Raw genomic sequence first — 22,255 nt, 5'->3', positions numbered from 1 at the left:
AAATGTTGGTGAAGGTGTGGAGAAACTGGAACTCCCATGCACTGCAGGTAGGAATGTAAAATGGTACAACCACTTTGGAAAATGTTGGTAATTTCTTTAAAAAATTAACATATGACCCAGCCATTTCACACCTAGGTGTTTACCCAAAGGGAATGAAAGCATATGTCTACACAAACACTTGCAGACAAATATTTACAGTAGCTGAATTTGTAATATTCAAAAATTAAAAATCATCCAAATGTCCATCAACAAGTGTACAGATAAATTGTGATATATCCATACAATGGACTACTAATCAGTATCAAAAAAAGAATGAACTACTGAAACACATAACCAGAGTGGATCTAAAATAATCATGCTGACTGAGAGAAACCAGACAAGAAGGAGTACATACAATACGCTTCCACTTTTATAGAATTATAGGAAATTCAAACTTACTTGTAGTGACAGAAGGCACATAAGTGGTGCCTAAGAACGGGGATGGGAGTGGGGTAGTGAGCAGTGACAGGAAGAGACTGCAAGGAACGTGAGGAAACTTTTGGGGGTGACGAATATGTCCATTATCTTGTCAAGGTGATCGTTTCACAGGTGTATATATATGTCAAAAGTAATGAGATTGTAAACTTTATGTTTACTTTAATAAACTTTATGTTTACTTTAATAAACTTTATGTTTATTAGTATCAATTTACTTCAGTAAAGCTGTTTAAAAAACAATCTAACAAAAGAATAAAAGTTTGCATTTTGGTGAGTTTTGTGAGTTTAAGAAAAGCAATAATTTTCAGTCATCCTGAACTGCTGGAAAAACACATTTTCCACACAATTCACTACATATGGGAGGGAGGGGACATCTAAGTGATCTTGAGGCAGTAGTTCCTAACTAAACCCCACCCCTGGAGGAGGATCCTAATTTTAGCGGCTTATAGATTATCCAAATGCTTATCATAGGCATATTATATATCATACAGGAAACTTCTAAATAAAAGACACGTTGTGCATATATATACATATGATGATGTATACATATACACATGATGATATACATATATACATCATATATTAATATATACATCAAAAGAAAACGTTGAATATTAAGGGGAAAGCCAGCAAGAAGAATCAATACAGAAGTCTTATTCTAGTAAAGCTATTAGACTTAAAGTGAAGAAAGATTATTTGGCACAGTGATGCAAAAATATCAAGTTATCATAAGGTGGAAAAAAATCTGGTTGACCAACTGCTTTTCTATAACAACATCCACCACCAGACAACACAAATAGACAAGGAAGCACACTGATCATAATGGATTTATGGCACTGAGAGCCTATGTTTTTAAGAACCATTTTTACAGACTAAATTACTTTAGAAAAAGTTCTTGGTGTGTGAAACAGCTTTTTTTTAAAAAAAATGTTCAAAGATAAAGGAATAATGCAGAATCAGGGACAACAAAGGAAATTGCCTGGATAAAGCCAAGAGGCCTGCAAATACTCTTCACATGAATAATGCGCTTGACATGACATACAAGAGCAAAAATGTTTAAAAACTAATGAACTTAAGAAAACAGAAAGTAATAAACTTGAAGATATGTGTCCCATGAGGGTTTGACATTTACAAACCAATCACCTTGGGAAGTGGTGCTCTTATTGTTTCTGGAATGGGCTTCCTGAGCAAGTTAAGCACCACCAAATAAATAAATAAATAAAACAAAACCAAGCGAACAACTGTCTTATAACTAACAGTCCCTGTCTTTCAGGATTCAAAGCTCTGATCCATGAAATTGGGCTCCAAACTGTGCACGAAATAGGGCTCCAAACAGTATTTGACTAATTCCGTAAGTCAAATGTACTCTTCAAAGAACAAAGGTCTGCCAGTAATAGTGAAATTAAAATGAAGGTTACATGGACCTAAAGTATTGGGTTGGCCAAAAAGTTCGTTAGGGTTTTTCCCTAAGATGTTACAGAACGAACTTCTTGGCCAACCCAATAGTATAGAAGGACTGCAAAAGAGTTTTGAGATTTGTTATCATTGACAGAGAAAGTCGGTGGACTGCTATGTGGGAAACAACAGGTATGCGGAGAAGCGTTATGTACGTATACTCAACTGTCAGTCACGTCACACCAGTAGCATCACTGTATATCCAGTGCCCCACACAGTGATTGGTACCTCACCTGAACTCTACAAATCTTTAGAATGGTGAATACATAAACATTCATATGAAGGATATTACTTTGGAATGCAATGTAATTAAATATTTTATTTGGGAGGGTATGACAAATCTTCAAACCAATTTTAAAGTAGGTTCCCCAGTTTAAAGTATGTTTTATATTTAATCAACCATAATCTCTCAAAATGCCCTAAAATGTTAGTAAGAATGGTGATGATCTAGGTTATAATTCAGTCTCAATGAGATAAGAACTTGGTAACTATACAACGGAAACTTTTGATCAATTACACAGTGAATTGTCCATGACATGTTAATTAAGATATGATTCTGTTTTTTTATTAACAGGTTAAAATACAGTTGACCCTTGAGCCAACCCCTTGTGCAGTCGAAAATCCAAGTGTAACTCTGACTCCCCCAAAACTTAACCAGCTTACTGTTGGCCAGAAGCCTTGCTAATAACATAAAGAGCAGACTAACAATTTTGTTGTTACAAGTATATGTACATTTTATTAGTATTGTATTTTCCATAGTACCATGAACATTCTTGACACATAGTAGGGACCCAGTAAATATGTACTGAACCATATAATTGAATTCAGCATGTACACACACAGAACACAGTAAGTGTAAGTCATTCTCATAAGTTGCTTTAGGAGGTTAATAATAATATAATGATGATGATAATAATAAACAACTGCATTTACTGAGTACCTATTTGCTGGGCAATTTGTTGGATGCATCATGCACTGTATCTTTTTTTTTTTTAACATCCTTATTGGAGTATAATTGCTTTACAATGGTGTGTTAGTTTCTGCTTTATAACAAAGTGAATCAGCTATACATATACATATATCCCCATATCCCTTCCCTCTTGTGTCTCCCTCCCACCCTCCCTATCCCACCCCTCTAGGCGGTCACAAAGCACCAAGCTGATCTCCCTGTGCTATGTGGCTGCTTCCCTATCTTAACTCTTATAATATAACCCCTATCTCTTGGATGAGGAAGCCAAGATTCCAAAAAGTTAAGTACACTAAACACAGGGAAAATGTTGGTATGCTGCTGTGCACAGATTCAAATCCAGGTATTCCTAGTCAAAAGGACCCTAATCCTCTTCCTTGTGTATCGTTACTTTCTTTCCCTCCCACCTATACCAGTATAGTTATCATACTCGTAATCTATTCTTCAGTTTATGTCTTTCTAATTTAATCTATTTTCAAGATTCTGGGTGCCTTTAATGCTTTATTAATATTAAGGATATTCTAATGATTTTGCCTACTCTGATATTATTTTTAAAATCAATTTTTAAGCAAACAACTTCAGGGTTACAGTTAGATACGTAGCTTGAAGATGAGGTAGGTGTACTTGAAATAAAATGTCATCATCCCTTGAAGCAGTTTGAAATCCATAAAAATCCCAAACAATAAAAACCAGAACCTCAAAAGCCCAATGTATACAAGTACATGATATCCCCAAAACAAACTCCTGCAGTCTTTTCTAGGTGACGATCTCCAGTATTACAGATGCCTATGAAATACCCTGTTCTTGAATATCCATTTCTTTGCTTTAAATAACAGATCTTTGAGGGACCTTCAAGATGGCGGAGGAGTAAGACATGGAGATCAACTTCCTCCCCACAAATACATCAAAAATACATCTACATGTGGAACAACTCCTACAGAACACCTACTGAACGCTGGCAGAAGACCTCAGACTTCCCAAAAGGCAAGAAAATCCCCACGTACCTGGGTAGGGCAAGAGAAAAAAGAAAAAACAGAGACAAAAGAATAGGGATGGGACCTGCACCAGTGGGAGGGAGATGTGAAGGAGAAAAGGTTTCCACACACTAGGAAGCCCCTTGGTGGGCGGAGACTGCGGGAGGAGGAGGCGGGAAGCTTCGGAGCCATGGAGGAGAGCACAGCAACAGGGGTGCAGAGGGCAAAGCGGAGAGATTCTCACACAGAGGATGGGTGCTGACCAGCCCACCCAGCCCGAGAGGCTTGTCTGCTCACCCGCCGGGACGGGTGGGGGCTGGGAGCTGAGGCTCGGGCTTAGGAGGTCAGATCCAAGGGAGAGGACTGGGGTTGGCTGTGCGAACACAGCCTGAAGGGGGCTAGTGAGCCACAGCTACCTGGGAGGGAGTCTGGGAAAAAGTCTGGGCCGGCGTAAGAGGCAAGAGACCACTGTTTCGGGGTGGGCGAGGAGAGGGGATTCCTTCCCCATCTGCCCACAGAAGGCAGAGCACTGCCGAAACGAGCTCCAGAGATGGGTGCAAGCTGCGGCTATCAGCGCAGACACCAGAGACAGGCATGAGACTCTAACGCTGCTGCTGCAGCCATCAAGAATCCTATGCGCAAGAGCAGGTCACTATCCACACCCCCCTGGGAGCCTGTGCAGCCCACCCCTGCCAGGGTCCTGTGATCCAGGGACAACTTCCCCAGGAGAACACACAGTGTGCCTCAGGCTGTTGAAACATCATGTTGGCCTCTGCTGCCGCAGGCTCCCCCGGCATTCCAATTATAACTACCGTACCCTCCCTCCCCCTGGCCTGAGTGAGCCAGAGCCCCCTAATCAGCCGCTGATTTAACCCCGTCCTGTCTGGGAGGGAACAGAGGCCTGAGGGCGACCTACACACAGAGGCGGGGCCAAATCCAAAGCTGAACCCCAGGAGCTGTGCGAACAAAGAAGAGAAAGGGAAACCTCTCCCAGCAGCCTCAGGAGCAGCGGATTAAATCCCCACAATCAACTCAAGGTACCCTGCATCTGTGGAATACCTGAACAGACAACGAATCAACCCAAAATTGAGGCGGTGGATTTGGGAGCAACTGTAGACTTGGGATTTGCTGTCTGCGACTGACTTGTTTCTGATTTTTATGTTGATCTTAGCGCTTGTTATCATTGGTGGATTTGTTTATTGATTGGGTTGCTCTCTTCTTTTTTTATTTTTACATTTTTATTTTAGTAATTTTTTTATATTTTATTTTATTTCATTTCTTTTATTTATTTCTTTATTTTTTTAATTTTTTTTCCCCTATCTTTTCTTCTCCCTTTTCTTCTAAGCCATGTGGCTGACAGGGTCTTGGTGCCCCGGCATGGTGTCAGGCCTGAGCCTCTGGGGTGGAACAGCCGAGTTCAGGACACTGGACCACCAGAGACCTCCCGGCCCCACATAATAGCAATCGGCGAGAGCTCTCCCAGAGATCTCTATCTCAATGCTAAAACCCAGCTCCACCCAATGGCCAACAAGCTCCAGTGCTGGACGCCCCATACTAAACAACTACAAGACAGGAACACACCACCACCCATTAGCAGAGAGGCTGCCTAAAATCATACTAAGCTCACAGACACCACAAAGCACACCACCAGGCTCAGCCCTGCCCACCAGAAAGACAAGATCCAGCCCCACCCACCAGAACACGGGCACCAGTCCCCTCCACCAGGAAGCCTACACAACCCACTGAACCAACCTTTCCCACTGGGGGCAGACACCAAAAACAACAGGAACTATGAACCTGCAGCCTGCGAAAAGGAGACCCAAACACAGTAAGTTAAGCAAAATGAGAAGACAGAGAAACACACAGCAGGTGAAGGAGCAAGGTAAAAACCCACCAGACCAAACAAATGAAGAGGAAATAGGCAGTCTACCTGAAAAAGAATTCAGGGTAATGACAGTAAAGATGATCCAAAACCTTGGAAACACAACGGAGAAAATACAAGAAATGTTTAACAAGGACCTAGAAGAACTAAAGAGCAAACAAACAATGATGAACAACACAATAAATGAAATTAAAAATTCTCTAGAAGGAAATATAGCAGAATAACTGAGGCAGAAGAACAGATAAGTGACCTGGAAGATAAATAGTGGAAATAACTACTTCAGAGAAGAATAAAGAAATAAGAATGAAAAGAATTGTGGACAGTCTCAGAGACCTCTGGGACAACATTAAACATACCAACATTCGAATTATAGGGATCCAAGAAGAAGAAGAGAAAAAGAAAGGGTCTGAGAAAATATTTGAAAACATTACATTTGAAAACTTCCCTAACATAGGAAAGGAAAGATTCAGTCAATTCCAGGAAGCAAAGAGAGTACCAAACAGGATAAATCCAAGGAGAAACACGCCAAGACACATATTAATCAAACTATCAAAAATTAAATACAAAGAAAAAATACTAAAAGCAGCAAAGAAAGGCAACAAATAACATACAAACAAATCCCCATAAGGTTAACAGCTGATCTTTCAGCAGAAACGCTGCAAGCCAAAAGGGAGTAGCAGGACATATTTAAAGTGATGAAAGGGAAAAACCTACAACCAAGATTACTCTACTCAGCAAGGATCTCATACAGATTCGACGGAGAAATTAAAACCTTTGCAGACAAGCAAATGTTAAAGAGAATTCAGCACCACCAAACCAGCTTTACAACAAATGCTAAAGGAACTTCTCTAGGCAGGAAACACAAGAGAAGGAAAAGACCTACAATAACAAACCCAAGACAATTAAGAAAATGGTAATAGGAACATACATATCAATAATTACGTTTAATGTAAATGGTTTAAATGCTCCAACCAAAAGACATAGACTGGCTGAATGGATACAAAAATGAGACCCGTATATATGCTGTCTACAAGAGACCCACTTTAGACCTAGGGACACATACAGACTGAAAGTGAGGGGATGGAAAAAGATATTCCATGCAAATGGAAATCAAAAGAAAGCTAGAGCAGCAATTCTCATATCAGACAAAATAGACTTTAAAATAAAGACTATAAAAAGAGGCAAAGAAGGACACTACATAATGATCAAGGGATCAATCCAAAAAGAAGATATAACAATTGTAAATATATATGCACCCAACATAGGAGCACCTCAATACATAAGGCAACTGCTAACAGCTATAAAGAGGAAATTGACAGTAACACAATAATAGTGGGGGACTTTAACACCTCACTTACACCAATGGACAGATCACCCAAAATGAAAATAAATAAGGAAACAGAAGCTTTAAATGACACAATAGACCAGATAGATTTAATTGATATTTATAGGACATTCCATGCAAAAACAACAGAATACACTTTCTTCTCAAGTGCTCGTGGAACATTCTCCAGGATAGATCATATCTTGGGTCACAAATCAAGCCTTGGTAAATTTAAGAAAATTGAAATTGTATCAAGTATCTTTTCCAACCACAATGCTATGAGAATAGATATCAATTACAGGAAAAAAACTGCAAAAAATACAAACACATGGAGGCTAAACAATATGCTACTTAATAACCAAGACATCACTGAAGAAATCAAAGAGGAAATGAAAAAATACCAAGAAACAAATGACAATGAAAACATGACAACCCAAAACCTATGGGATGCAGCAAAAGCAATCCTAAGAGGGAAGGTTATAGCAATACAGTCCTACCTCAAGAAACAAGAAACATCTCAAATAAACACCTAACCTTACACCTAAAGCAATTAGAGAAAGAAGAACAAAAAAACTCCAAAGTTAGCAAGAGGAAAGAAATCATAAAGATCAGATCAGAAGTAAATGAAAAAGAAATGAAGGAAACGATAGCAAAGATCAATAAAACTAAAAGCCGGTTCTTTGAGAAGATAAACAAAATTGATAAACCACTAGCCAGACTTATCAGGGAAAAAAGGGAGAAAACTCAAATCAACAGAATTAGAAATGAAAAAGGAGAAGTAACAACTGAGAGTGCAGAAATACAATGGATAAGGAGAGATTACTACAAGCAACTATATGGCAATAAAATGGACAACCTGGAAGAAATGGACAAATTCTTAGAAAAGCACAACCTTCTGAGACTGAACCAGGAAGAAATAGAAAATATAAACAGACCAATCACAAGCACTGAAATGAAACTGTGATTAAAAGTCTTCCAAGAAACAAAAGCCCAGGACCAGAGGGCTTCACAGGGGAATTCTATCAAACATTCAGAGAAGAGCTAACACCTATCCTTCTCAAACTCTTCCAAAATATACCAGAGGGAGGAACATTCCCAAACTCATTCTACGAGGCCACCATCACCCTGATACCAAAACCAGACAAGGATGTCACAGGAAAAGAAAACTACAGACCAATATGACTGATGAACATAGATGCAAAAATCCTCAACAAAATACTAGCAAACAGAATCCAGCAGGACATGAAAAGGATCATACACCATGATCAAGTGGGGTTTATCCCAGGAATGCAAGGATTCCTCAATATACGCAAATCAATCAATGTGATACACCATATTAACAAACTGAAGGAGAAAAACCATATGACCAGCTCAATAGATGCAGAAAAAGCTTTTGACAAATTCAACACCCATTTATGATATAAACTATCCAGAAATTAGGCACAGAGGGAACTTACCTCAACATAATAAAGGCCATATATGACAAACCCACAGCCAACATCGTTCTCAATGGTGAAAAACTGAAACCATTTCCTCTAAGATTAGGAACAAGACAAGGTTGTCCACTCTCACCACTATTATTCAACATAGTTTTGGAAGTTTTAGCCACAGCAATCAGAGAAGAAAAAGAAATAAAAGTAATCCAAATCAGAAAAGAAGAAGTAAAGCTGTCACTGTTTGCAGATGACATGATACTATACATAGAGACTCCTAAAGATGCTACCAGAAAAATACTAGAGCTAATCAATGAATTTGGTAAAGTAGCAGGATACAAAATTAATGCACAGAAATCTCTTGCATTCCTATACACTAATGATGAAAAATCTGAAAGAGAAATTAAGGAAACAATCCCATTTACCATTGCAACAAAAAGAATAAAAAACCTAGTAATAAACCTACCTAAGGAGACAAAAGACCTGTATGCAGAAAAGTATAAGACACTGATGAAAGAAATTAAAGATGATATAAACAGATGGAGAGATAAACCATGTTCCGGGATTGGAGGAATCAACATTGTGAAAATGACTATACTACCCAAAGCAATCGACAGATTCAGTGCAATCCCTATCAAATTACCAATGGCATTTTTCACAGAATTAGAAGAAAAAATTTCACAATTTGTATGGAAACACGAAAGACTCTGAATAGCCAAAGCAATCTTGAGAAAGAAAAACGGAGCTGGAGGATTCAGGCTCCCTGACTTCAGACTATACTACAAAGCTACAGTAATCAAGACAGTATGGTACTGGCACAAAAACAGCAATATAGATCAATGGAACAGGAAAGAAAGCCCAGAGATAAACCCACGCACATATGGCCACCTTATTTTTAACAAAGTAGGCAAGAATATACAACGGAGAAAAGACAGCCTCTTCAATAAGTGGTGCTGGGAAAACTGGACAGCTACATATAAAAGAATGAAATTAGAACACTCCCTAACACCACACACAAAAATCAACTCAAAATGGATTAAAGACCTAAATGTAAGGCCAGACACTATAAAACCCTTAGAGGAAAACATAGCAAGAACACTCTTTGACATAAATGACAGCAAGATCCTTTTTGACCCACCTCCTAGAGAAATGGAAATAAAAACAAAAATAAACAATGGGACCTAATAAAAGTGAAAAGCTTTTGCACAGCAAAGGAAACCGTAAATAAGATGAAAAGACAATGCTCTGAATGGGAGAAATTACTTGCAAACGAAGCAACTGACAAAGGATTAATCTCCAAAATATACAAGCAGTTCATGCAGCTCAATATCAAAAAAACAAACAATCCAATCCAATCCAAAAATGGGCTGAAGATCTAAACAGACATTTCTCCAAAGAAGATATACAGATTGCCAACAAACGCATGAAAGGATGCTCAACATCACTAATCATTAGAGAAATGCAAATCAAAACTACAATGAGGTGTCACCTCACACGGGTGAGAATGGCCATCATCAAAAAATCTACAAACAGTAAATGTTGGAGAGGGTGTGGAGAAAAGGGAACCCTCTTGCACTGTTGGTGGGAATGTATATTGATACAGCCACTATGGAGAACAGTATGGAGGTTCCTTAAAAAACTAAAAATAGAATTACCCTATGACCCAGCAATCCCACTACTGGACATATACCCTGAGATAACCATAATTCAAAAAGAGTCATGTATCACAATGTTCATTGCAGCTCTATTTACAACAGCCAGGACATGGAAGCAACCTAAGTGTCCAATGACAGATGAATGGATAAAGAAGATGTGGCACATACACAAAATGGAATATTACTGAGCCATAAAAGGAAACGAAATTGCGTTATTTGTAGTGAGGTGGATGGACCTAGAGTCTGTCATACAGAGTGAAGTAAGTCAGAAAGAGAGAAACAAATACCATATGCTAACACATATATATAGAATCTAAAAAAAAAAAAAAAAAATGGTTGTGATGAACCTAGGGGTAGGACAGGAATAAAGATGCAGATATAGAGAATGGACTTGAGGACACGGGGAGGGGGAAGGGTAAGCTGGGACGAAGTGAGAGAGTAGCATTGACATATATACACTACCAAATGTAAAACAGATAGCTAGTGGGAAGCAGCCACATAGCACAGGGAGATCAGCTCAGTGCTTTGCGACCACCTAGAGGGGTGGGAAAAGGAGGGTGGGAGGGAGACGCAAGAGGGAGGGGATATGGGGATATATGTATACATATAGCTGTTTCACTTTGTTATACAGCAGAAACTAACACAACATTGTATAGTTATTATACTCCAATAAAGATGTTAAAAAAATAATAATAAAATAAAATAATAAATAAATAACAGCTCTTTAAAACACGGGAGTCATAACTACTGGATTGTAATATTTCTACCTTTAAATTCTGAATTTTTTATTAGTAAAATAATCCCAAATGAAAGCACTTGTACCAAGAACACTGAACCTTTCTTCTCCTATTAGCATATCAGTCTGCAATCATATCTAGATCAATAGTGAAGATATCCGCTTAAAAGAGAGCCATGCTTTCTTTTGTCAGAAGTTCATTACTTTTTATTAGGGTCATTGCTTGAAAACTTCAAAACACCATATGGACCTAATTGTGGTTTATTTTGGCAAAAAGGAAGACACTGTAGAACAATTGAGGCATTACATTCTACAATTCCATTACTTTCATCCCTCTCAGCTTTATTACTGTGTCATTAAAGGCAACTTGAGTGAGCTAAGAATTATACTGTCATGTGTACAGGCTAGTAGGTTAATAACAAAACACTCTCAAGTTTAAAGGTATCTAACAGCTGTTTTCATTATTTTGTGTAAATACGCTTGAAGCATATCTATCTGATTAGTGGATAGAGTGCTCTTCTCTGTCACATGCCATGGGCACTGCTATGTGCAAGTAATCAAAGTGCTCAGAAAATGAGTTTACATTGTTCACTGCTGAAATACACAAATGTCAGAAAGTGACTGCGCATCAAAGCTTAGTCAAATCATCTGCTGCAAACAAACAGATTCCAATGCACATTTCAGCTTAAAACATTCTGCTGAAGCACACTGAGTTGGACTTATTGCTGGCCAAAACGAAGTGGTGTGCAGAAAACAATAAGTTTCTTTAGAGAGAAAGAAATGACTTCAAAATCTGATTTACTCATGTGGATTCATACTGATCATCATCTACATAATTTCCAATAGAGTCAACATCTAAAGTTGTATTATTTTTATCCTAGGAATATTAACTTTTAAATGCTTTTAAATGTGAACGGATAAGGACATATGTCATATATTCTTATTTTAGGGCTTACATATGTCGTAAAATCCATACATAACTTAAGATTTCTCATGTAATGATTTTTAATTCCATGTTCAGAGGGTTTTCCTTCATTCTCTTTCATGCTACTATGTTCCATCTAATAATACATTTACTTTGAATTCCAATACCCAATTGCTTGCTACTTAAACATTTAAAAAATATTTATCCTCAACTATCAGCTCCTGCCCTTCTACAGATTCTCTTCACTTGACCTCTCGTTTTCTTCAACCAGAGAAACACTTGACTCCCATTCCACTATGGAGTTGACAGGTTCAACTACTATGCTGCCTGCCCACTCAGTGGGCTCTCTCACTTCATCACCATCTCTCTGGTTAACTGTCTCTGTGGTTTCTTGTCCCCTGTGTCTGCCTAATTTTGATGTTCCAACTTAGACATTTGTTTTCAAACCTATTCAATACTCTTCCTGTCTTTTTTTTTTCTTTCTGGGGGTGGCTGGGTACAATCCTGATGTCATATCCATGAACAACCCCTGCAATAATATGGGTGCTGAATATTCTCAATATGGTGATGAGTGGAACTTCTTTCTTCTTCCAAAGCCTGGCGCTAAAAATGCCCCATTCCCATTCAAGTCCTCTGTCAAGAACCCCTGATTTTGACATATCTGGCTTCCTGAGAAATGCTTTTAAACCACTTTACGCTTGCCCCTCCAGTCACAGAAACACTTGTTTCAAATTTGTCTGTCTGCCTCTTCCAAGTTTCTCATCTTTTCCTTCAATTTCATCCACTTGGTCTTTGGGGATGTTTACATTGAAGCTCGTATTTCAAGACTCATCTAGTTTTCTCTCAAGCATCTCTAAGTCCTCTGTGCTGTTTGAAGGCTTGCCTTGTCATCTGTATACTCTGTCTGTCTGCACCTAAGTTTCCTCCTGCCCCTCTGATGAGAGGCTGGAGCACTCATGAGAGTGAGGCTCTGGTAGCACTAACACAAGCCAGACCTGGCTGCAGAGGTGTTATGTAAGCTTCTCCACGCTGAATTGACAATGAGTTTCTTCACTGACCTTCAAGTTCCAAGTTTATTCTGAGGTGTTCCATAAGTGAGGCTCACGACCAAAATGTCAAGATTTTCAGTTAAGGGTACAAGCTTGGTTTTCAAAAGGTTAGATAGTAATTATAGAGCCCACACCCAATATCTTCATGTCACCTTTCAAAGTGGTAAACCTCATTTGTTGATGTGTTGACACAGCTCAACAAGGCAAATAAAGTACATCTAGGGGCAATGATTCTCTCCAGATTTAATGTAACCATATTTTGGCCCACTGTTCTAAAAGGTTCTTTTAAAATAGAGTCAAAATGCAACACGGACTTTCTTGCTTATGAATTTATTCCATAAGGTAAATAGCACTTAACCTAATAAACAAGACAGCTAGATGGTAAGCGCAAATTACAACCCATTTCTCTCAGAAAGAAAGATGCAAGCTGAATGGTAACCCAAGCTTAGTGGTGGTTCTGCAGCTGTCACACAGATTTCTCTTCCCAAATCTTCAAGTATTGTCTGCCCACTAATAATATTTACTGGAAATCAACAGTAAAGAAATATGCTGGTCCTGTAGGATGTTAAAAAGCATTAAAGAGTTTCCATGTTTAAGAACCTTATAATCAAATGAGTGAAAATACATAAATCAATTGAAAATAGACATGCATATACATGACATATGCATACAAAATTATGACTCTATACGTAATTTAAAAGCTTCCTTTATAAGTCTGTCTGGGTAAGCAATGGAGGTATGGAATAAATTAAAGGCAGTATCTTACCACAGTGCATTGTTTAAAACAAGTGATCTAGTTGTCTAATGCCAGTGACATTATTCAGAAAGGACTACTGAAGAATGATAATTCTAAGCACTGTTTTTTAGAGGCTACGGTAGTAAATAGGAGGTAAGAAGAAAGAATTTGACCCTAGACCCAGACAGAAAGACATCAGGAAAACAATAGAGAAATAGATGCAACGGCTTACAATCAAGAGGGAAAGAGTCACGTACTCTCTGTCTGGAGTAACACAAGACCTAAGGTATGAGGGAAAGGCAAGTATTAGCGAGGAAACGTCGGTTCACTACTTTTCACTACTGATAATGCACTTGACACCTGAATAAACTTGGCAGGCTCCATTTCAGGGCTTAAGTATATGTCTCTCCTTCTTTCCACATTATATGCTTCATTAAATCTTCCATACATCCTGTACCTTGATCTTCCCCAACTCTTTTCCACATCAAAACTCAGCAAAATGATCTAGCTTCTTATTTCCAGGTGGAATTTTCTCTCTGGTTGGGTCACTTTGCTATGATCACATCCTTTAAGCTGCATCTTACGATTCTTCAATAAAAATACAGACTCAATTCCCTTCAGGGAAAGTGGTACCAGAAACATTTCTGCTTCACAGGATCCATCACCTTCCTGGGAGGAATGTTCTGCTCTCTTAAGAGCTTTGTAAACCAGAACGTGGCACATAAATGGAAGGCATGACTTTAGCTGCCGTTATTAATCACCGTACCTTTCACATTTGCTTATATTTAAAATAGCCTGCATCGTGCTTCATACTGTAAGCATGTAGAGAGCAGGCAGTATGCTAGTTTAACATATTTTATGCAGCACCTGGCACACCACATGCAAAAAGGCTTGTTGCTGACGATGCTAATGCTCACTGAAATTAAAGTCTATCTTCTCATGATCACATAATAACTGGCAATCACCTTGAAATGGGAGTGTATTAAGCCCGATAAAACATAGCAGTACTTTTGGCCCAAGTTCTGCTCTCAGTGAAACCAGAGAGCAGCCTCTGAGGGCTCCCCTCAGAATACACATATTGCAAAGCATTTAACCTTTCCATCGTTCTCAAGAAGATTCACAGTTACACTAGCTGGCTTATTCAAATGACTCCCAGAGTTTTCCTGATTGCGTACGCCACTCAAATGAGGAAGATTAAATAGAGCCCTGTTCACAGGAAGATTCTATGTAACACTAGACAAAGCATAGAAAAATGATTGCTTCTTGATTCTTAGAGGCCACACATCACAAAATCACTTTTTGTCTTTTAATAACCAAATTGAATTGGGGCCACAATAACCATTGGGAACCAAACTTTCTTCCTTAGATAGGATGTTCTTGAAATTCTTCCTCCTCTAAAATGCCCATTTTAGAGATGAGATAATATTCCATGCTACCAGTATATTCTGAACTTATACTTGAAAACATTATCCATTATTAATCTTACTGATTTCTGTATGTATGTTGTGTTGACTTAATCATATAGGTACGTGATCACAGAATTAATTAGATGTGAACTTAGAAACTGAACTCATGCAACATCCCACCCATTTGGGAATCCCTTGGAAAGACTTGGCTGCAATATTCCACCTACTGATTGTTGAATTCATTTTCATTTAGACTCCTTTCTATGAAAGAGTACAGAGAATATTTGCAACAGGGGAGCTCTAGACAATTTCCCAAGGTTTTACAGAGGAGTTGTCAAATCAGGTGAAATGTGACATCTCCCCTCCCTCTAAATACCATGAGCTCTTTGTCCCTTAGGCAGCTCTGACACAAGAATCTCTACAATCTCATCAGTAATATCAAACTTATTTCTTCAAAACATATCACACACACACACACAAACACACACACCCTACTTCATTGTTGAAGGAATCTGATTATTAGAAAGAAGATGTCTTTCTAGAATTGCTATCTTTGTCCTATGCTTCTCATGTTATAATTCTCTGCTTAGGAACAACACAATACAAGTGTACCTGCATTTGCATGTAACAATCTTTCAAACTCCAAGATTCAGTGATTTCATAGTGTGAATACAGGTATTTTGCCTCCCCACAGAATTCTTTCTTCAGGTTAAGAATTTCAAGACACCTTAAGTTTTCTAGAGGTGTTTTATATATATAATCATTTTTTGAATGTAAGAGTTAACACGTTTTCAAATATCATTTTGTACATTCAGTGTACTATTTTGGTAAATCAAGATAATGTATTTCATCCTTATAACTCATTATTCTTTTAATTATTTCTTGTTCTCTGTCATCCAAAATTCTAGGACACTTGGTTTGGGTTTTTGTTTGTGGCATCCCACCAGAGTAGAGAAGAGAAGGAACATTTCTTGAGCACCTACCATATATGAAATACACTGATTGGCAACTGACCCTTAGTGTTTTCTAGAATTTAATCCTCACAAAATCCTAGCTGATTACCTAGTTTGTCGATGAGGAAGTAGAGACTTAAACAGCTTAAGTGACTTGCTCAAGAATCTAGTAAATGACAGAACTTGGACTTTTAGATAAAAGTTTGTCTGAGTCCAGATCTAAGCTTTTTCTGTAACAACCCGGGATCTCCCTTTAAGGCTACTGGAATTCATGAGCACATATCCGCTCAAGGAAGATGGTTAGCAAATTACGAATCGACCTACCCATATTAGTTGTAAGGTTATCATGAGAGGGTATGTGAAATGCCCTGCTGATTTCATCTAATGCTTTCTGTATGTTAAATATAGAGAGTATATATGCATGTGTATATACTGAGGCCAAAGGTATACCAGGTATTTTACATTAGAGAACAAATTTTATTTAATCCTTATAACGCTACGATTTTTGGCATTTTACAGCTAAGCACACTGAGGTTCACCAAGTTCAGTGACTGTTCTAAGGTCAAACAGCTGGTAGGGGATACAGCCACCCTATTCACTAACCTAGCAGCCCTATTAGAAGGGACAGTGACCTGAAGTCCATTCTCTACGCCTGCATCTTTATTCTTGTTGAGGACACGGGGAGGGGGGAGGGTAAGCTGGGACAAAGTGAGAGAGTGGCATGGACATATATAAACTACCAAATGTAAAATAGATACCTAGTGGGAAGCAGCCGCATAGCACAGGGAGATCAGCTCAGTGCTTTGTGACCACCTAGAGGGGTGGGATAGGGAGGGTGGGAGGGAGATGCAAGAGGGAGGAGATATGGGGATATATGTATATGTATAGCTGATTCACTTTGTTATACAGCAGAAACTAACACACCATTGTAAAGCAATTATACTCCAATAAAGATGTTAAAAAGAAAAACAAAACAAGGGACAGTGAGATTGGTATGACACACGCACTGTTCAACATGCTAGCTTCCAATGAGCAACACATTCATTTTAAAGACTGCATAAATTATTGATACTTGCTTAAGAATACACTCTGAAATGTGGTCAGTTGTTTTTTCCTTCCCTTGTCACTGTCATCTGCACATTTACAAGAAAAGAGCTATATTCATCTTACACTCTCCAGCAACCAGCATATTGCTGATAGTATTTCTTTTGAAAAAGAAAATTAAGCTGTGGAATCCTTTCAAAAATAAAATCCACCAGGAATACAGATATATAGAACAGATAAAAGCATAGCTTATCTGGTTAAAGAGGTGAGGGGACCATGAGGGGAGCAGAGACTTATTTTTTTTCCCCACATACATTCCTCCCTCCCACCGATTCTCGCTACTCCTCCACCCCAACCATCCCACCAAATCTTCGCTATCATCTGGGAAAATTCTTACTGTCCTGATGGTTCTTGGGAACAAAATGTGAAAATGACTACAGGGGAATACTCTGGATAGTGATGATTATGTGATGATGACGATGATGAAGATGAGGATGGTAATGATGACAGCAGCTAATATTTACTGATTACTTACCGTGAGACTGATGTAGACACTCCTTACTAACACTTTTCTGATAGGTCCACCATCGGCCACAGCAGGTTAACACAAACTAGTTTACTGGGTAACAAGCTGCAAAACTGTTAGTAGCTGGAGGCCTCAGGAATACAATACAACATAAGTACTGGCAGCAGAGGGGCCGCTGGAGCCGAAGAGAAGAGCGCCACAATGTGAGCCTGAGTAAAAAGGGCAGCAAGCACCCATTCATCCACTCACACACGCGTACAGCGAAGAATTCCTGAGTGCCTCCTAGGTGCCTAGGTATTAGGGTACCGCTCCACACAGACATCTGAGTGACAGCAAGAGGCTAAAGTCCATCAGAGACAAACGTGACTTGTTTAACAATTTTCTGGAATTCTGGCCAATACTACTTCAATGCAAACAAGTTAGTGAAGGCTACAGAAAATTTTCTAAGTTCCCTCTTAGTTGTAAGGACATCCTTATCAGCGAAGGATATTTATAGCTACCAAGGGTGAAAAAAAAAAAAGAAAAGAAAACAACCTGAGAAGCTGACAACACTCAATTAGTAGAAAGAGTTTAGAAATGGATAATCTGAAGGAAAATAAAAATGTATCTTTATGTCACTGTCCAAAAATTACACTACTAATGCTCAATGGTTTCCTTAAAACTACAGAATGGGACTGTCCAATATCCATGGACTTGTTCTCCTCCATTAATTTTCCTACTAAGGAAGAGTTATTTTTCTCCACGTAACAGAAGAGAAAAGTCAGACAAAGAGAAGCATTTGTATTTGTGCAAACATATAATGAGATGTTACATTATGAGACATCACGTGGCACTTAAACTTTTTTCACTCTATTTTCACCCAAAACAATCCTGTGAGACAGCAGGACTGATCCTATCATTCCTATCTTCCTGAGACAAGCTGGGGACACTTGCCTGTCCTCTCCCTCTGGCACTTGATCTTAAGCTTCTGATTCTCACGTCGGGGCCTTTCCAATGCACTCACATTCTTAAGAAGAGAAACAACTGCCTGGACTCCTAGGGGAACTATTTCTGACATTAAGAAAATTCCCTAAATTTCCTACTTGTCTTTTGGCTCTAAAAGTATAGGGAAAGTGCTAAAAAGCAAAAGAAAATCAGCCAAGGGCAGTTTTTCCACCCTGCTCTGCTGGTATGCCAAATTGATTCTGGGTATGAATCTGAGCCCTCTCTGACCTGCTCAGCTCAGTCTCGGTACTAAGAGCCTGTCAGACCCGAGAAACAACAGACAGCCCGGATGACTAGCATCTAGGGAGTGAGTGAGGGTCTGAAAGGAAGTTCTGACTCCCGCATTTAGAGCATGCCCCTGAGAAGGCCTGGCTACAACCATCCCATCATCTCCGTCCCTCTGATTTCACCAGGCTTGTGCCTCTGGGGCCAGTCCATGCAACAGGCCTTTTCCATGGATCTCGGGCCTCAACCAGTTTCCAGATAGGACTGTTAGCAGTAATCAGTCCCTAAAACATAGGCCAGGTGGTGGTAGCATTTATGTCCACATCTGGTTCTTTTGAGCCCCCTTTTCCAGGACCGATTCTGCCTCTGACATGGCTTATGTGGACTTGGCTGGACCCACCTGTTCTGAACACTGACACTTGGCAGTCTTACAACTGTATCTGACTAGCCTCATACAGAGTCCCAGACCAGATGTGAGTTCCCTGTGCCCCTGGAACTTGGTGATTCAGACTGCTGAACATTCTCTGGGCAGGCCAGCATTTACTGTCCTCAGCTTTCATACACACACACACACACACACACACACACACACACAGAGTCTTCTCTCTCTCTTTCTCTCTCTCTCTCTTTCCACTGAGGCTTCCCAGCATGTCACACAGCTGGACCTTTACTATTATAATCCAGGACAGAGGGATAGCTCCTATCTAGTTCCCATTAACTCTACTCAAAATTCAAAAGAAACAATTCAGATGCTCAGAATGTTTTAAAACAATGAAATATTTTCAGAGTGGTAAGTATCAATAAGCAAAACAGTCATGAGGCATATTTTCCAAGTTATCCAAATGTTCATCAGTAAAGAAGAAAATAATTTACTCTGGTCGTAAATAAACTTTCAATCTTAAACGGATCTATGTATCAAAAGCTTACTATTTGTCAATTATGTTCAAATAGGAAATAACCAAATTGATTCCTTATCCCAAGAAAGTATCACATTGGTACAGTCTTATACCAGATTGAAATTCCTAGGATTGCTGCACAAGGCTTTCCAGTTCAGAATAATTAAGTGATTCAACAGATGAAGCCAATATCAAGAACCTCTGCTATATTATGAGATCCAAGTACCAAAATATCGTACTGTAGAATCTGTTTGGGGGAAATGATACAGATATACTTTTCTGTATTCCTCCTGGTAAGTACAACTAAAAACACTGGACATTACATGTAAAACAAACACAGAAAGACTCTGGAAGGTGGAAAGAAGGCAGACTGGCTAGAGAACTTGGAACCTAAGGAATGACACAGGGACGAGTTCCCTGTTTTTGGTTTTTTGGTTTTTGTTTTTTGACTGATATATCCCAGATTAGATACTTGATAAGCCAGTGGCCTGGCAACACCAATGCGCATAGACAGACAACAGCCCCAAGAAAAGCCTATTCTCTCTAGCCAAAGGAGCAGAAAAGGGGAGCCTAGTAAGACAGAGTTTTAGACAATAACCATACTATTCCAGACAAACACCACAGTAAAAACTGAGGCTCCACCCCTGCCAGCAAAGACCAAGTGGAAAACCTAGACTTTCACCTTGGCTAGGCTATAGCAACCTGCTCCCCACACCCAACCTCTAGCAGTGTCAGAGAAGGCAAAGATTGGGAACCGGGACTTTGATATCAACTTGCTGGGGTGGTGTCAGAGGGGAGGTAGTGGAGAGTCGTGACTCTCACCATAGCTCAGTGGTAAAAAGCCCCCAAGGAGCCCTCCCCCCAACCCTGGTCAATAAAGGCTGAGTAGAGAACCTGAACTTCCACCCCTACCTCACAGTAATGAGGGGGCATCTCCGTCACCCACCAGAGTAGTGTCAGAGGAGCCTGCAAAAACACAAGATTTAAATAAGGTTCAGAATCTAATAACACAAGACCCAAAGTGTCCACGTTTCAACTGAAAACTACTCATCATACCAAGAACCAGGATATCTCAAGCTGAATGAGTAAAGACAATTAAGATGCCTGCTGAGATGAGACAGATTTAAAGCAGCCAACATAAAAATGATCTAGCCAACAGTTATAAACACATTTGAAACAAGTGAAACAAGGTTTTGGAAAAAGAAGAAGAAAGAAAGAAAGAAAAGGCAAAGAAATAGAAGACATAAATAGAAATTTTAGAACTGAAAACAGAATATACTGAAAGAATGAGCTCAACGGCAGAATGTAGGGGAGACAGAGGAAAGAATCAGTGAACTTGAAGAGGAAACAATATCATTTAGCCAATCTGAACAACAGAGAGAAAATAGTGGGGGAAAATAAATGAACAGAGCTTCAGGAATGTGTGGGACTATAACAAAAGTTCTAACATTTGTGTCATCAGAGTCCCAGAAGAAGAAAAGAGGGTAGGGCTGAAAAAATCATTCAAAGAAATAAGGGCTGAAAATTTCCCAGATTTGACAAAAAACATAAACCTACAGATTCAAGCTGAGCAAACCCTTAAAAATCCACGCCAAGACACATCATAGTAAAACTTTCGAAAACTAAAGACAAAGAAAACAAATTTTAAAGCAGCTAGAGAGAAATGATGCATTAATTATAGGGGGGAAAGCTATTTTAATAACAGAAGACTTCTCATTAAAATGTTTGTCTTTTTCATGATGTTAATAAATTCTAAATCACCTCTTCCTGTACTTCATTCAAAATTTCATCTACCTACTTTCTCCTGTATAAAAATCTAAGTAGATAGAATACCACACATTGCTAATAATGTACCAATCTCACCTATGTTTTAAATTGAGACTCATCCACCTGGAGCAGCCTTTTCAAAGATGCGGGCTCCTAAAGTGTTAATGCTCTTCTCTCCTTGGGAGTGGTTTCAGGCTTGGTGCCCTTTGTGGCTTCTCATATCCCAGACTTGGAAAATATGAGCCACAATACAGAGAAAGGTAAGAAGCCCAGCAGAGCCCCTTAGTGATAAATGAGTTTGGATCATTTGTCATTAGAACTTCCTGCCAACTGGGTCATTCCCTATTAAATTACCACTTGTCAATGTTTAAAATACTGATTGATAAATGTGCCCAAACTGATAACACAACAGCTTTTATTTTCTAATAATCCTAGTTACCACAGCCTGCTTATCAAGGCGCAGATACTATATATTTTTTCAAAGTACTTTACCAAAAGACAATTTAGTCTAATACAATGCTAACAGGTAAAAATGCCTGGCCCCCTGTGTGTTACATACTGGTTCCGCTTGCCAAAATAAACTGACTGGCGATTTAGTGATATGAGGAGCTCCAAGTTTCACATTTCATCAAATGTTAGTAATCTGTTTTATCAATATAAACTGCATTTTAATGAAAAAATTCTTTTCTTCAGTACACTTCACTTTCAATGCCCTTGAGTATAATAATTCGTTCATGCTGTAGAATGAGAATGTTTTACAAGACCTTAACTCTCAAGAGAAATTTCTCTGTGAATACAAAATGCGAGTTTTATGGGAATGCGCTGTATGTACATGAATAGCA

At 39.0% G+C, this 22,255-nt stretch overlaps 1 protein-coding gene across 16 annotated transcripts in view; it reads right to left on the bottom strand.

Annotated features, from left to right (window-relative positions):
* The window catches only part of GTDC1 (glycosyltransferase like domain containing 1), a 463,274-nt gene that overhangs the window by 180,886 nt on the left and 260,133 nt on the right, over nucleotides 1-22,255 (bottom strand). The window contains exon 2 of one of the 16 annotated variants that reach the window (XM_068545185.1): nucleotides 20,559-20,612. The exons of the other annotated variants lie outside the window; for them this stretch is intronic. The gene's annotated coding sequence lies outside the window, so the exon portion shown is untranslated. The remainder of the gene's footprint in view (nucleotides 1-20,558; nucleotides 20,613-22,255) is intronic. 16 annotated transcript variants of the gene reach the window in all.

Source organism: Eschrichtius robustus, chromosome 5, assembly GCF_028021215.1.
Source record: "Eschrichtius robustus isolate mEscRob2 chromosome 5, mEscRob2.pri, whole genome shotgun sequence".
Taxonomy (NCBI): domain Eukaryota; kingdom Metazoa; phylum Chordata; class Mammalia; order Artiodactyla; family Eschrichtiidae; genus Eschrichtius; species Eschrichtius robustus.
The sequence above is the reverse complement of the archived record's forward strand: the minus strand, read 5'-3'. Positions and strand labels throughout refer to the sequence as shown.